This window comes from Ips typographus, linkage group LG6, assembly GCF_016097725.1.
Source record: "Ips typographus isolate SLU linkage group LG6, UJ_Ityp_2.0, whole genome shotgun sequence".
Taxonomy (NCBI): Eukaryota; Metazoa; Arthropoda; class Insecta; order Coleoptera; family Curculionidae; genus Ips; species Ips typographus.
In genome coordinates this window covers 2,544,928-2,559,774 of record NC_138427.1, presented here as the reverse complement: position 1 = coordinate 2,559,774, position 14,847 = coordinate 2,544,928, and the positions used below count along the sequence as shown (strand labels likewise).

General features: G+C 34.3%; 1 protein-coding gene across 2 annotated transcripts in view; it reads right to left on the bottom strand.

The window, feature by feature from the left end:
- The window catches only part of LOC145730705 (furin-like protease 2), a 139,199-nt gene that overhangs the window by 122,570 nt on the left and 1,782 nt on the right, over positions 1-14,847 (bottom strand). The window contains exon 2 of one of the 2 annotated variants that reach the window (XM_081982056.1): positions 10,577-10,615. The exons of the other annotated variant lie outside the window; for it this stretch is intronic. The gene's annotated coding sequence lies outside the window, so the exon portion shown is untranslated. The remainder of the gene's footprint in view (positions 1-10,576; positions 10,616-14,847) is intronic. 2 annotated transcript variants of the gene reach the window in all.

Below are 14,847 nucleotides of genomic sequence, written 5' to 3'. Positions count from 1 at the left end.
CTTCCACGTATTTTGACATAACACACGTTAATTAAATACCCTTGAGGTTACAGTTAATTACTCTACAATTCTTCGAGGTGTGTATCCTCCTACTAACAATTAACTTGCACAAGACTTAATAAAGCATATTGACTCAAAGTTATATGTATACGTAAATGATGTGGATCGTTTTGTAGGGAACAATGACACTATACTGTGTACATAAAATATTGGTGTGAACTTTAAAGTTATGGGCTTTCTAATACCACAGACGAGATAAAAGGGCTAGCCCAAGGGCGTAATCCAGCGAGTAAACAAACACATCCGATCTAACAGGGGTGCGCAATAAGCCTTTCAAGGGAAAAACCAGAGTGGTGCAACCGTATACAACAACTTTCAAAAGGAAAAATCCCGTAAAATAATACTTTTTCTTTATAATCCAACAACAACGAAACAACCTCGATGACAATAATTAATTTAGGAGGATCCCCCTTTTTTAATAAGTACATACGAACATAATTACATTTCGTACCTGGCGAATGCTTAGTAATTAAGCCTCGGGTTTCCTCGTAATTAAAGACCTATACTTTTGCTTCTTCTCCCTCCGAATATCCTCAACAAATAACAGAAAAGTGCTAAAATACGACGCTTCGGTCTTTGACAAGGGTAAACAGCAATTAAAAGTTATGGAAAAACGGTCCTTAATTAACGCAGAAAATGATAATAAACAGCTCCCTTCTAGATAGTTAATTAGAGTGAAACCTAATGATTTTCTACAATACATCACTTATTTATTATATAAAGTTGTTATATCACATTTTTTTCCAAAAAGGTAAATATCAAGCTTTAAAAATCTGTCTTAGTGGAATGTTCCATGAAGACAAGCTCCCTTAAGGCAACATAATTAAAACAAATTTTATGTTATTGAGGAAAAAAGTTTGTTTCTTGTAGGGTTGTTGTCAACCTAGGCTTCCAAGGGTTCATGTAACAAAAAAAAATTACAACCTAAAAAGGGTTACGAGAGCGGTTTTTCTGCATGGAAAGGCTTATTATTTCCCCAGGTCGCTTTATGACTTCATGTTTGCTTAGCGGATTATCGCCCCTGGCAATGCTATTTTTGCAAACTTTGTTCTTACCGGTTCGTCATTTTTCCGATATTGTGTTTCGTCGGACTCGGGTCGAATGTTTGTTTAGTGAGAAGTGAAAAGCTGATGGTTTGAAAATGGCAAAGGCATCGTGCACAATGCAGTTTAAATTCAATTTCTCACGCTTTAATATCCCAGCTTGTAAATCTGTTTATTTTTAAAATTTGTTCTTACGTTCTAGATTCTTCATAATTTATTGATGTATGATACGCCGTTATTTATAAAAAGTTTATTATTCAAAATCATTGTACGCATCTAGCATTTGCAATCCGCAAGCCTTTTCAAACTTTCTTTCTTCCCAAACATACCTAACCTAACTGATAATTTTATTCTCACCTGCAAATTTACCAAAGCAAAACTCGTTGAAATCTAGTTCGGTGTATGTTGACATACATTTACCATGCAAAGCTAGTAACGGTAACAAACTTGATCGGAGATTTGATTTTTCACACTTTCTGCCTAGAAACCCGAGCAGAGACAAGCCAAAAGAGGCTTCAAAGAACGTAATACGACACGATTACCCTAGCTGGTTTCACGCTGAACTTTGAGGATTCTGCATTTTGCGAGCAAAATTACTTTGAAATGTTTTCGGGTAATTTTCAGTTCGTTACCTGACTTGCCGTGAAAGCCGCCACACCAAAACCGCGCCTCGATGTTTTGATGTTCGTGATTATCCGTTTTTTTTATTAGTTACTATGTAAACAGAACCGTCAGATTGTTAAAAAGTGGAGAAGGAAAAAAACTTAAATCAACCTCCAAATAGCGTGCAGGTGCATCAAAAGTTTAACCTTTACAAGTAACATGAGTAAACTTGAACAAGACATGTTAGCATAATTATTTACAAAGCTTTTAACATCACTTTTATAATTGAAAGACGTCGTTCTGGCGCACATCTGCGAAAAGCACTTTAAACAAAAACTTACGATATTGCCGAGTTGAAAGGAAATGTTACTTTAACTTAACTTGAGAAACTCTATGAGTTTGATAAATTGCAGCTCAGAGAATTGGCTGAAAATGGGAATGAATCCGGAAAGGTTATAAAATTCGCAACCGAGCGTCGCTTAACGTTAAATCTACTTATGTTTCAGAAAGACAAAGTAACACTTTCTAGAATGGCTGAGCAGGCCAACGCCATTTTATATTATATGAGACGATTTTTTTTCCGCACACAAAACCATTCGCTTCCTTCTTTTCACATTATTTCTTGGTCGCAATATGATATATTATTCTAATAAAAATCATCCACAAAGGACCTTATCTTTGCAATTTATCCATAATTTCTTGCGTTTAAGGATTTTGTCTTTTGGTTCGTACCAGAAAAAAAACATCTTTTATCATCCCAGTTTATGGCAGGAATTGCAAGACAAAAAATTAGAAATCACCAAAAATAATGTATGGATCGAGTTTTTGTAGGCATAAAATCATGCCATTAGGTGTAACATGTCCCGGGAAAGGAGTAAAAGGGCCAAGAAAACGCTTTCCAAAACACTCAAATGAGTGTGGAAAAATGCACCTTCCGCTAAGTAAAACTTTTTGCACTAACAATCATTCAAAAAAGTTTTGGCGTACTTTGTAAAACTTAATATCTCAGAAACGTGAAGAGCTAGAGAAGGAACTTATGTTGTTCATTATGTAGTATTTATAATGCTCTTTCTAAAAAAGAAAAATTGACAAGAGTTCAAATAAGGGCGCGTGTATAATTTATGTGGCCTACCAAAAATACAAAAAATACGATTTCTGTCACTAGTACAATTTTGGTTTTTTGGTATTTTACTTCTAAAAGAGTTCCATTGTATTGCAAAGGAAATGTACAGCAGAGTGATAAGCTGGCTTAAAAATAGCGAGTTATTCCAAAGAGAACACTTAAAAAAATACTTTGACACCCTGTATTTCTGTGTCTAAAAAACTTGTCTCTTAAGGTAAATTATAATAAATCGAAGTACTTTGACCTCAGTAATTTGCCATTAAATGTTTTACCATTACTTATGGCACATCCTGTATGTTATAGGATTAATGTTTGAGTAATTTAGTAGAAAGCATTCGACAACAATACAAAAAGACGCCACTACATAAAAATGATCATAAAATTGTCGTAATGACATGACTGCAGTCTTATTTTATTAAACTAATATTTCAAAGGAATGAAAAATTACAGCTTTACGTGGTAAATAAAAGTGAGTTTGGCGTGACACAATTTCAGTTGATTACTTAAAGTGTCACAATATAGCAGAATTCTTATTATTAAACTCACTTTTCACTGATTCACTGATTTTTGTCTGAAAATAAACGTTTCTCTGATAAAATACATTATGTTCAGAGGGGTGGACGTCCTCTCAGTGAGAGGGAAAAGGTGAAACAACTCAAACTTAACAAGACAACTGTTAATTAATTTCGTGTTTCGAGAGGGAAAGTTGAGTGGGAAGCGAGTGTTCAGACAGGCAAAAACATATTTCAATTTTTCGAAGAGAAATAAATCTTATGGCAGAAATTATAACAATGGTGGTGAGCACTTGCAGTTTCCGCGTTTCTCGGCTTGCAATAAGCTAAATTAGGGGTTGTTGGTTTGAAATTTCTTTATTACCCACACAAAAGAAGTCTAGCAGCTGATCGAAAACTGCCATGACAAGTCGTAATTAATTTCCCGTTTGGAACTGTCACTAACAGACAGCAACATTTTTTTTGAAATGTTTATTAAAATGGGTTTTATTCACGAGAGAGAAAGATTTAGACAATAGTGTGAAAAAGAAAAGCAAACACTCTATTGTACCTGCCAGAAATGGAATAACATTTCCTGATAATATAAAAGAATGTCCTAGGGCTGGCCACAGTAACAATGACGGACGTTTCTTCTATTTTTTCATTAAACTTTTCTTTTGTGCGTTTAAGAAAGCTTTTTCCTGTCTTCTCACGTACATGCACGCACGAACATGTTATAACAACGAAGGAGATAATGGTAACATATTTTTTTATTCTATTTTTCTCTCGTCCTTTTACGCGTTATTCAACTTGGAAAGAAACTTTGCACTTTCTTGCGTGTGTTTGCCTGGAGAACATCTAACTTTGGGAAACGAAATTATGTCATAAGTTTACTTCAGCGTAGCTGCCCATCATTCGTGCAAGATGAATGTCTGTTACAAATATGTTTTTTATTGAATGTTATTTTAATACTGAAACATGATCTATAAAAGCAAATAAATTTCTTTCAAGTCGCAGAAACGATTTTCTACCGTTTAAACAAACCATTCGATGTCAATGGCAAAAGTAGGAATTTAAATATACGATCATGAAAGTTCGGTTCAAGCGAGTCCCTTAGAAATGTGCTGCCCTTAACCTAGGCTCGTAAATACACCACCAATCGAATTGTTATACGGCCGTTCTTCAAATCCATTAGTTTCGGCTGCAGCTTCAGCTTCGCATGTGAATGCATTGTCTTAATGGTCCTGCTGACGCCCGATTCCCCACAAACCGAAACCGGATGCCAGCTTGTTCCTGTTGGAAAGGCCATATAGAAGATTAATGCGATATTTTATGATGTGTTATCAACGGCCGTTGATAATAATGGTTTTTCCTCTGATAGTGATTGTTTTCAAATTTGTAGTGTTTCAGACATCTTTATTCTAATTGTCACATTCAAACACCAAACAAAATAACTCACATAGGGAGTCAAACTTTATGTCGTGATTACCAGCATAAAGTTTTGCAACTGCATTTTACTACGTTCAAAGCCGCAAAATTTTCAGTCAGAAAACTTAAGACTGTAAATTCTAATAACCGACCATTTTAAAGTAAAACCCCAATTCTCCATAGTATTATTTTATTTTGAGTGGACTAAACTCGTCAAATATCAATTAACCAGGTATTCAGTAAATACTGGATGAAAATGTCTGTCCAAATAGACTTTTTCATCGACACGCACATACTGCTTCTCAATTCACATTTCGGCAAAATTAGTTTTTGATTATTTTAACACAAATCATAAGACCATTAGGGCGGACTGTCGTTTTTTGTGCAGTGATTAAGTTCTCATAAATTCGCTTCTTGCGTGATTTGTCAGGCTAAATATTACCCGGAATTCTGGATTTAATAAATTGGAAAACCATTATGCGTTAAAATGTGATGGGGAAAAAACGTACAGCTCAATAATTAAACTTGTGGAGAAAGTAATTCGACTATGTAGAACATCCAAATCTCGTTTGCGCTGAATTATTTTCGAGTAATTGGATTTTATAGATTCTTTTCAGACCTTGGATAACAGGATGTGCTATTGGCGAATGAGAATTGCATCCTCGGCAACAATAAGGTCACTTCCTTGAAGATCCTGGAAAATTAATGAGTCGAAAACGTGACTTTTGGCATTTCTCGACTCTATCGTACTTATCAATCAACGGTTTTTATAGTCGGTGATAAAGATTGATTGTTCCAATAAAACTAGATGATCCGCTGCAAATTCGGAAAATGATGTCGATCGAAAAATGGCCGCAAAACATCGATAAGTGATACAGAGCGCGTTCAATGCACTCGTGATAGATACTCGATCAGTGCCTGATGGTTGTTAATTTTCATTTTAGCTACCATCCATTTATTGTTGTTCGGGAAAGCCATTTAATTTCCACAGTTTTCTCAATTTGAATCTAATGAAGTAATGAAAAAATGCCACCATATCTGTACGTGACAATCAATCAAACTTTTCCAGTTTATTACTTTGATTTTCTCTTATAAAGGTTTCGCGTAACAAAATCACCAATTCAAACACGTGAAATATTCAAGTTGTTTATTCATGCACTGAAACAATAAAGGCTTGAAATTTCTTTCCGTTCTCCTCGAGGAAAGACGTATTATTTTCTTTGTGCTGGTGTATGTGTATGTGCTGGTGGCACGGAAACAGCAGATAATTCGACTTCCTTCCATCTTTTAGTGTTGTGAGCTGCATTCAGGATGTTGAACCGTTTATGCACCCCTTACTCTTAATTAAGTAGGTCGCAGTGCCGTGCCTTTTGTATTTTAATCCTCCCCGCTTTACGGAAGTTAATGAGTGTATTTCCGAGAAACGTATATTACTTACGAATGGGAAAAACTATTTTCTTTCATAAAAGGCGTACAAAGCAAATCATGAAAGCAATATTTAAGACAAATAAAAAAGAGTCACACAGAGTAATTTATACTCCAAATAAGATGCAATATTTTATTTTCAATCAATTTATTCATATGCCTAATTATAGTCTAATTTGCGATTTACGCAAATGCTGCTGCACTTTACATAATTTACGAATGCGAAAAGTTTAGACTGCTAAAAGTACTTTTAATCCGGCTGTAAAAGTTCTAATCAAGAGAAAATAGAGCCTATAAAACAGAAAATTAGGAAGAAAATCGTTTTGACGCCGCAATCAAACTGAAAAGACTATTTGGAAAAAGATTCACCAAAAAAAACACAATGAAATAAGTTTTTCGATCTATTTAACTCCCGATTGAATTATCGCCCTAAACTTGGGAAAAATAAAGCCGTCGTGACTTGGATCAGCCTGGCCATCAATAAAACTTGAAAAGAAATATATGTTCAGATACAACTTTGTTCTGTTACTCCTGTCAGTTGTATGTTTGAAACTCGCGGGGATATCAAAACGTAACACCGGGTTGAATTTCAGCCAGAAGTTGGTGAAAGAAATAATCACCCAACTTACATTCTTGAAAGAATAAACGGTGGGCAATTTGGCCGAAAGGCACTAGGAACTATTTATAGATTTAATTTCCACGTTTCGCTAAACTAAATTGATACAATAAAGGCAAGTCTAGTGACACTACGATAATCCTGTAAGAAAATAAACGTCTCCAGACTGCCATGTGTCTTGGCTCACATTCGTATATGTGCGCACCAACCCCGGGGTAAAGACAACCGAGTTAGGGTAGTACGGGAGAGAATGCAAAGCCATTAACACACAGAGCAATAAATTGGAATATTGGTATTGACTGCCGAGCAATTCCATTAGGTGTTAGAATGGTTAATTGAACTGAATAGCAGTAGCACTTTGGTTAATTTGGAAACCGATGTTTTGGGTTTATCGGAAACAATATACGTGGCGATATCCGTTGGTGGATGTGTAACCATATATTGTAAATGTCCGCACAATGTAGGCTACTTCCTACTAACAAAAACCACTACAGTAATAATGTCAAAGAATTTTTACAATTCACGAAACAAGTGCACGCCACTTCAAGTGCCGCAAATTCTCTTTTCGAAGAATGAAAGAAAACCAATATTAAAATAAATACAAGAAATACCATTTTGCCTTAATAACCGAGTTAATTCGTCCGTGAACAGCATTACGCCTCACATGAACTGTAATGATTTCAGTATAAACCGGTGAAAGTAAGCACGTACAGAATGTTGCGAATTGCAGATTGATCGGTTATTTTATGCAATGTTAATAATGCAAAAGTGAGGTTTGCAGGAACATAAAAGTTTGATTCAGAATCAGCACAGCAACGAACAAAAACTGTTGACAACGTAACATAAAAACCGTAATCATCTTAACCTATCTCTCTAAAGAGGACTGAGGTCGTTCCACCCTCATAAGATCACTATACTAAATGACCTCTTATTAAGTCAACAAATATTTACCGATCCCCAAAGTGCCAACAAAAAATAACAATTTTGTTAATGAAACTGGACGAAAACAGATGTGCCCTAAAGGTCCGAAAAAATTTGTATACAGGGTGTTACAAATTTGATGCATTTGGATTGCTATCTCAGAAACTATAATTGATAGAGCTTTAGTTAAATAAAGCTAAATTTGGTAAACAAAAATTCAAAATTCTTTTATTAAATTTTGTTTTATTATTTGTCAATTATTCAACGCTTAGCAACGATTTAAACAATTTTTTATTCACTAGAGGTTTAAAAAAAAATTAAATCTCTCTAAATGATATTTGCTTATTTACAGATGTAAAAAAACTGTAATTTTGTTTTTTTTAATATATTGCTGAAAAAGTCAAATTTCTATTTTATTTTTTATCAGTTTATTATTGATTGTACCTTCTGGAGGCACTTTTTTATGCTATTCAAGAAAATAATATTAGTTGTCAGCAGTTTGGTCTTTTAGATACCATCATCAACTTCAAATTTTCAAATATGTACCAGGACTTTTTATTTTGTTCCAAAACTAATAATGTGGCGCACTTGTCAAAAAAATAGTGTACTTAGATACTTGTTTTTTTTTAAATATGTATTTTGAAATAATATGTTGACATAATGAGTCGATGAAAAATTAACCAAAAGCATAGTTTTCTTTAAACGAATGAAAAGTAGCCTAAGAAAGTCTCTCTCTTTTTCGAAGGAGCAATGAATCTAATTACTAAATTATCTACTCATCATGACAACATATCAATTTTTAATTGCTTAATTTATTTAAAAAACTACCAAGTACGTAATACACTAGGTAATACATGTAACTAAAGCTCTATCAACTATAGTTTCTGAGATAGCAATGCTAATGCATCGAATTTGTAACATCCTGTATTTTCATTTTAAAGAGAATTTTAAAGCTACAAATTGTAAAGCGGTTTGAATAAATTTTTCTACTTTATTTAATGGTTAATGGGTGCTTTTACTTAAAACACATAAGCCTATCAGGTAGTAAAACTATGCCAAGGCCTGGACGTAATAAAACTAAAAGGAAATCCTTGGCTTTGTGTTATTAGACCCGCTTTGTGATTAATTCCACTGTTAAAGTGCCCCGTTTTTATTAAAAATGAGTTTAAGCAAATTCTAGGAATGTCGTGTTATTAAAATCCTTAATTCAGCCGTGGCTTATTGTAGAGTGAAACACAGTTTTATTAAAAAATCTCCTGGTTTAATTTACATGGCTAATAAAAATCACTGCATAAACTTAAATAAGACATATTCCAAGAATATTCTTGTTAACTCCACTGACACTTTATCGTCGCTCGTAAAGAATTTGTACTAGTTTCTAGCTGTTTTCCTGTTCATTATTTAACTGGTTTGTGATGAAATCATTCAAATTTAAACTACTTATTATGTGATCAGGGTCGTCTACATCTCATTTTCATAGAATAATTAAATAAAATTACTCTTGAAGTAGAAGTTTCAGGGGGGAATTTAATGACCGTAACCACACAGAGAAAGTGATGGACATTTCGGAGGGACACCTACTTTGCAGTGATTGATGGACAACCCAAGTGTAAGGGACCCATTAACATGAAAGGTTAGTCCCTTATAATGGAATTTATGCTAGGTAGTTTTTGTGTGGCTTTAATTCGTATTAGAATATTTTTAGTTATCTGAGACTAAAGAATTATTAATTACTAACTAAAAATGCTGCTACAGCATTCAAGCTTTATTCAATAGGGTCAAATTTTCCCTCCGAATTTTCAAAGCAGATAAGTGATTCTCGTCATTTTATTGCTGAACACAAAACTGAACAATCAAAAGCTTTCATATGGGTTTTACCCGAACTTTTACAATTTTTGTTTCAATTGCTAAATTAGACTGCATCATTACCAAACCGCTTACACCCGGAAATACCGCAAATAAATGCGGCTAAACGGGCATAAAATTAAAATTTTAGCAGAACAAATTATGAAGAGAGAAAGATAATTTTAGCCAAGTTGAATAGTGCCATCAAATATTCTTCCCACACTAAATTTCAGACTTAAACCTGAATGATCACGTAGAAGATTAATTAACCCTTGGAATCCAGCAATAAGAAGCTAATAAAACTTCGCCGATCACACCTATCCTATTGTGGGTATCACAAAAATCCAAACAGACGGACAAGACGTTATTTCACCCAAGCAATTTCGATTTCCTAGTGCTAATTTTCTTAGTCAGAGTCTCCCTTGTCCGTTTTGTTGAGATTCTCCCCCGGATTTAGGGACAACCTGTAAAATCCCAGTAGACATTCGCTCCGATTCAGGAATTACGTCCACGTTGACATTGGTAATTGCCTGTTTTATTGGTTTTTTTCTGAGCAAAATACACCATTAAGTCTGTATCGAATCCCATAATATTAGGAGTTTGAACGTTCTTTCATTCCTGGATTGTTAATCAATTTCTTGAACCGTGTTCGGACACGATTGTAAAATCGTTACTCACGATTTCGGTGCCGTAAAAAATAAACTTAATTACAAGCGATGGCGAAGATCTATTAAATGATTAGAATTTCCAGTGAATTTTTAATGAGAAAAAAATGACCATGTATTTTTGTTATCGTTGATGGGAAGGCAAAATTGACTTCAAGGTGAAGATTAACAGAAATAGAGAAATCAATTAGTTTTATATTTTGGGTAGCAGTGTGATTTCCTACCATTGTCTGAAACCAACATGTAGGGTAATTGGACAAAATGATTAGGGGTAATAGACCAAATATCCTGTAATTTAGTATGTTAGTTCAAGGAAATGTTCTGTTTAATACCATTCAATTTGAATTCATACTTACATCAAAGTGGTACTCTTACTGTTAGACACTCACCATTTCCTGTAAACAACAAAAAGAAAATTCAGTTTCAACACTTGCATTTTTACCATCGAAATAACAGAAACATCAACAGAAGCTTTCGAGAAGCCAATAACAATAGCGAACCAAAATACAATTTGAAGGAATATGGGATTCTTATTTTAACAACAATTGTAAGCGCAAAAGTTTCCGTAATAAAGTGTCGTTTTTCGAACATATCGTCGTGGTGGAAACTACGTGAAAACTACGAAATGTTTTTGCTTCCAACTTGGTGTAAGCTTGCAATTGCGAGTGAAGCGGGTAAGCAGAAATGGGTTTATATAAAATGGCTCGGAACCAATTTTATGCTTAATGGTAATTCATTTTGGAATGGATTTTGCGCTCGGACGAATATTTTTCGGGCTCGATTGTAGCGAAATTACTGAAAAAAACTGGAATTTTTTTGTGCACTTGTTCGATGAGCTGTTTTATAGTCAGGTCGACTATTTCAAAGAAATATTAATCAAACAAACACCTGCAAATAAAAACTCCAATTTGAAATCCGTATTTAGTTTATGGTCATTTTAGATAATTTTCCAGTAGCTGAACGTGCGTAACGGAAATGGTTAAGTGATTACTGACATATAATTACAAAGGTATTTCTTTGTGAGAGAAGGTCATTTCATTAATAATGTAACAAGGCCTAAGGTTCTGCAAAGTAATCAAGGATATTCGATTACAGTGTTAAAAAGTTAGTAGGTTTCAAATTTAAATAGCAGTAACTTCATGCTTGGTTTGTATGACGTACTTAATCACACCCTCATGCACCGCTTAAATATTAAACTTTCACCAATATCTGCGGGCCGCAAATTTCGAATAGAAAATTATATAATGAAACTTTTTAATCAGTCCATTCGCCTATAAGCACGCATTATCAATACTCAATACTAACACGATTGTATGCTAATGGGAAATATCTAATTATGTCCGGTCGTATTTATTTAAATAAAATAACTCGCTTCAAATATTGATTGTTGAAATTAGCGTTGGTCGACAAAGTGTTGATTTATACCAGTCTTGACACGAGTTTGAAATCGAATTGTTCTAAAAAGGGGTCGAATTTCTAAATCAGTTATGATGATTGATTCTCCCATGAAATATGTTTGATCGAAATATTATAATGCAAGCTCGTCAGTAACATCTACTGATAACAAAATAAACCAGTCAACATATGAAACAGTGGGAGAAATACCAAAAGTTAGAAAATAGTTTTAGAACACTTTTAATAATTATTGTAAATGTAAAACCTACTCAAACAATAGTAGACTTTCAGTGACACCACTAATTTAAAAAATATTTGTTTTTCCGCATTTTTTTGTATAATTACATTGCACAGTCAGTTTACAATGACTGGAATTAGTTCTTTATGGTCTGGTGCGTATAAAATGCGTAATCTTTTCGCAATGAAAGCAACAGGGTGTAAAATTTTTCCTTACAATTGTCTCACCATGTTGTCAAATTAATCAAATCATTTTTTTGTCTTTTAAACTTATTTTAGCAGGTAAATTAACCTTGATAAGTGACTGAATCAAACTTTCATGTTTTTACGCGTATTACTTGGCATAAATTGAAGAACTTTTACCTGACACTGTTAATGAATCAGAGCATCTTGCATACAGTATGGTTGATTGGTTTAACGGTTTAACCATCTAAACCAATTCACAGTCATTTTTTTGTACCTTAACTAGGATTTTAATGGCTTGAACAGCTTTTTTACTGACTAGTATTTCCCAACTTGGATGTTTCGAACTTGCTGAACGCACAATGTAGTACAGTGTTTCAAATGCCCATAATTGGATGTTGAAATCAAGGTAATTACACACAATTAGCGCTACACACTTTGGAAATATAATTGAAATTCTACTACCGGCAACAAAAATTCCTAGAATTGTTTTTAAAATGAGCACCTTTAATTAAATCACGCTGATTATGTCAATGAAGGTTCAATGTTTGTCTAGTACAGTTAAAATTGCATACCTTTGCATTACAAAGTATTAAATTACAATAACGTTACCTTTTTGGTTGTGGTAACTCACAATTCACACAGAAATACACCACACCAAACGCTTAATAACTTTATTCAGTTAACTTTACGAATTAAACTATTAGTATAACACAACGAACACCGAACATATTTCATTCATACGAAATCGTGCTTTGAACCTCTCGAAAATTGAAAAAATGACATTTCTGGTAAAAAATGCAATTTTGGCAATTGCTCCTTATAGGCTCCAATGCACAGCAAAGGACATATTTACACCAAAGAACCCTAAATTAGGTGAAATAAACACAAAAAAGGCATTGTATAATTTTTTACTTTTCAAAAAAATTGAAAGGAAGGGGGGTATTAGAGGTCTTTTTTAAGTACTTTTTAAGATTCAATATCTCGGTAACGTGAGGAGTTAGAGGGGCGAGTTTTAGGGCATTTTGTAGTATTTTTTATCCTCTTTCTTATGGCCGGTTCTAGCGAAATTGATAGGAGTTTAAATAAAAAAGTTACAATCTTTCAAAAATACAAAAAATGACAGTTTTGGTAAAAAGTGCGATTTTGGCAAATTTTTACTTTGCTCCATAAGGGTTCCATTGCACAGCAAAGGGTATATTTATACTAAAGGACCTCAAATTAGGTGAGATAACCACTCTGAACCTTTCGAAAATCCGAAAAATGTCATTTTTTGTCAAAATTTTCATTTTCATTTTTTGTTTTGCTCCAAAAGGGTTCCAATGCACAGCAAAGGGCATATTTATAACTAAAAACCTTAAATTAGGTGAAATAAGCACAAAAAAGGCATTTTATAATTTTTCATTTTTCAAAAAAAACGTAAAGAATGGGGAGAGGGAGTATATTAGAGGTCTTTTTGATGTACTTTTTAAGATTCAATATCTCGGTGTGAGGAGTTAGGGGGGCGAGTTTTGGGTTATTATTACATTTTTGGTCAAAAATGTATAGCAAAAGACCTTAAAATTGGAGAAATAACCACTTTGAACCTCGTACTAAATACTAACTGTAACCGCACCCATTGGTGCCATCGATATCAATCGCGTGGTAAAATCATGTTTACAAACATTTCTGACTAGTCTTTCATTAACAGGTTTCCAAAATATTATCTATGGAATCATTTAAAAAAAAACATCAAAATTATTGACTATCGGCTGCTGTTGCTTCCGGAAAGCAATATAATATAACAGTAACATAACTTTTTCTATTATAAGATCGTAATTACGTCTCATTTATTGATTAGTCTGCGGAACATCTGAGAAAGCTCATTTATAACCAGATGGAGTAAAATGCGACGGTAGAAAGTGTTAAAACGGTTTTTGTATGCGCGGAAATGTATTCAGATTAAATTCGCAATATTGATTATAAGAACTTCCTGAACATGTTTCATGAAAAATAAGCTTGTTTTATCACTTTTTTTATTTAAATAGTGTAACATAAAGATTACACTAGGTGCCGTTACCCTAAGTTGCCCCGGTCTCCCCCAGTACAATGTTTGTGTCAGCAAGATTGGCGAATTGGGGTCATGATGTGGGTATAAATACTGCACCAAAAGCACGTACAGATTACCGAACTCTGGGGTCTTCCCCAGAGGGAGGTCACTGACTGATCTCCGGGTTAGTCTGGGTACGCCTATTGTGCAACTTAAAAGTGGAGCAGTAGGTGACCAAGTGCCACACCCTAGATCAGCCCTAACAAAGGAATTAGTGTGGACGCGCAGCACGAGTTGCCGTTCCAGCTTACCTCCCTTTGTTAGGCTCTTCGCGTCTTTGCCGGCTCGGTGAATGCCCTCGGACCTAAGTCTAGGGTTCATTCACCACCGCTAAAGCGTTGCCCTCCGTGTACCTTTGCCTAGAAGCCAGACCACGTCATGATCCCCGCCATCTTAGCCATCTGGGGGTAAGATTATCGTCTAGAGATTAAGGCACTATTACGTAATAAAGAGTGGGTTACCTGTGGAAACCTGAGTATTCTTCCCCCTCAACCAACCCTTAACGTGACAATAGTTCTACATCTTTAAGAGGCCTAATAATGGCCTAATAATTATTGGATTTTTGTATGCCTGTTCCCTGATGATTTATAGTATATTTGTATCTTTATAACGCTTTCAAAAATTTACCGCTAGGTGCTTTTAGTACTACTAGGACCCCCCTAAATGCAGCACAGATTGTAATCGTTTTTCATTGAAAATCAAACTAACAATGCTATTTTATTT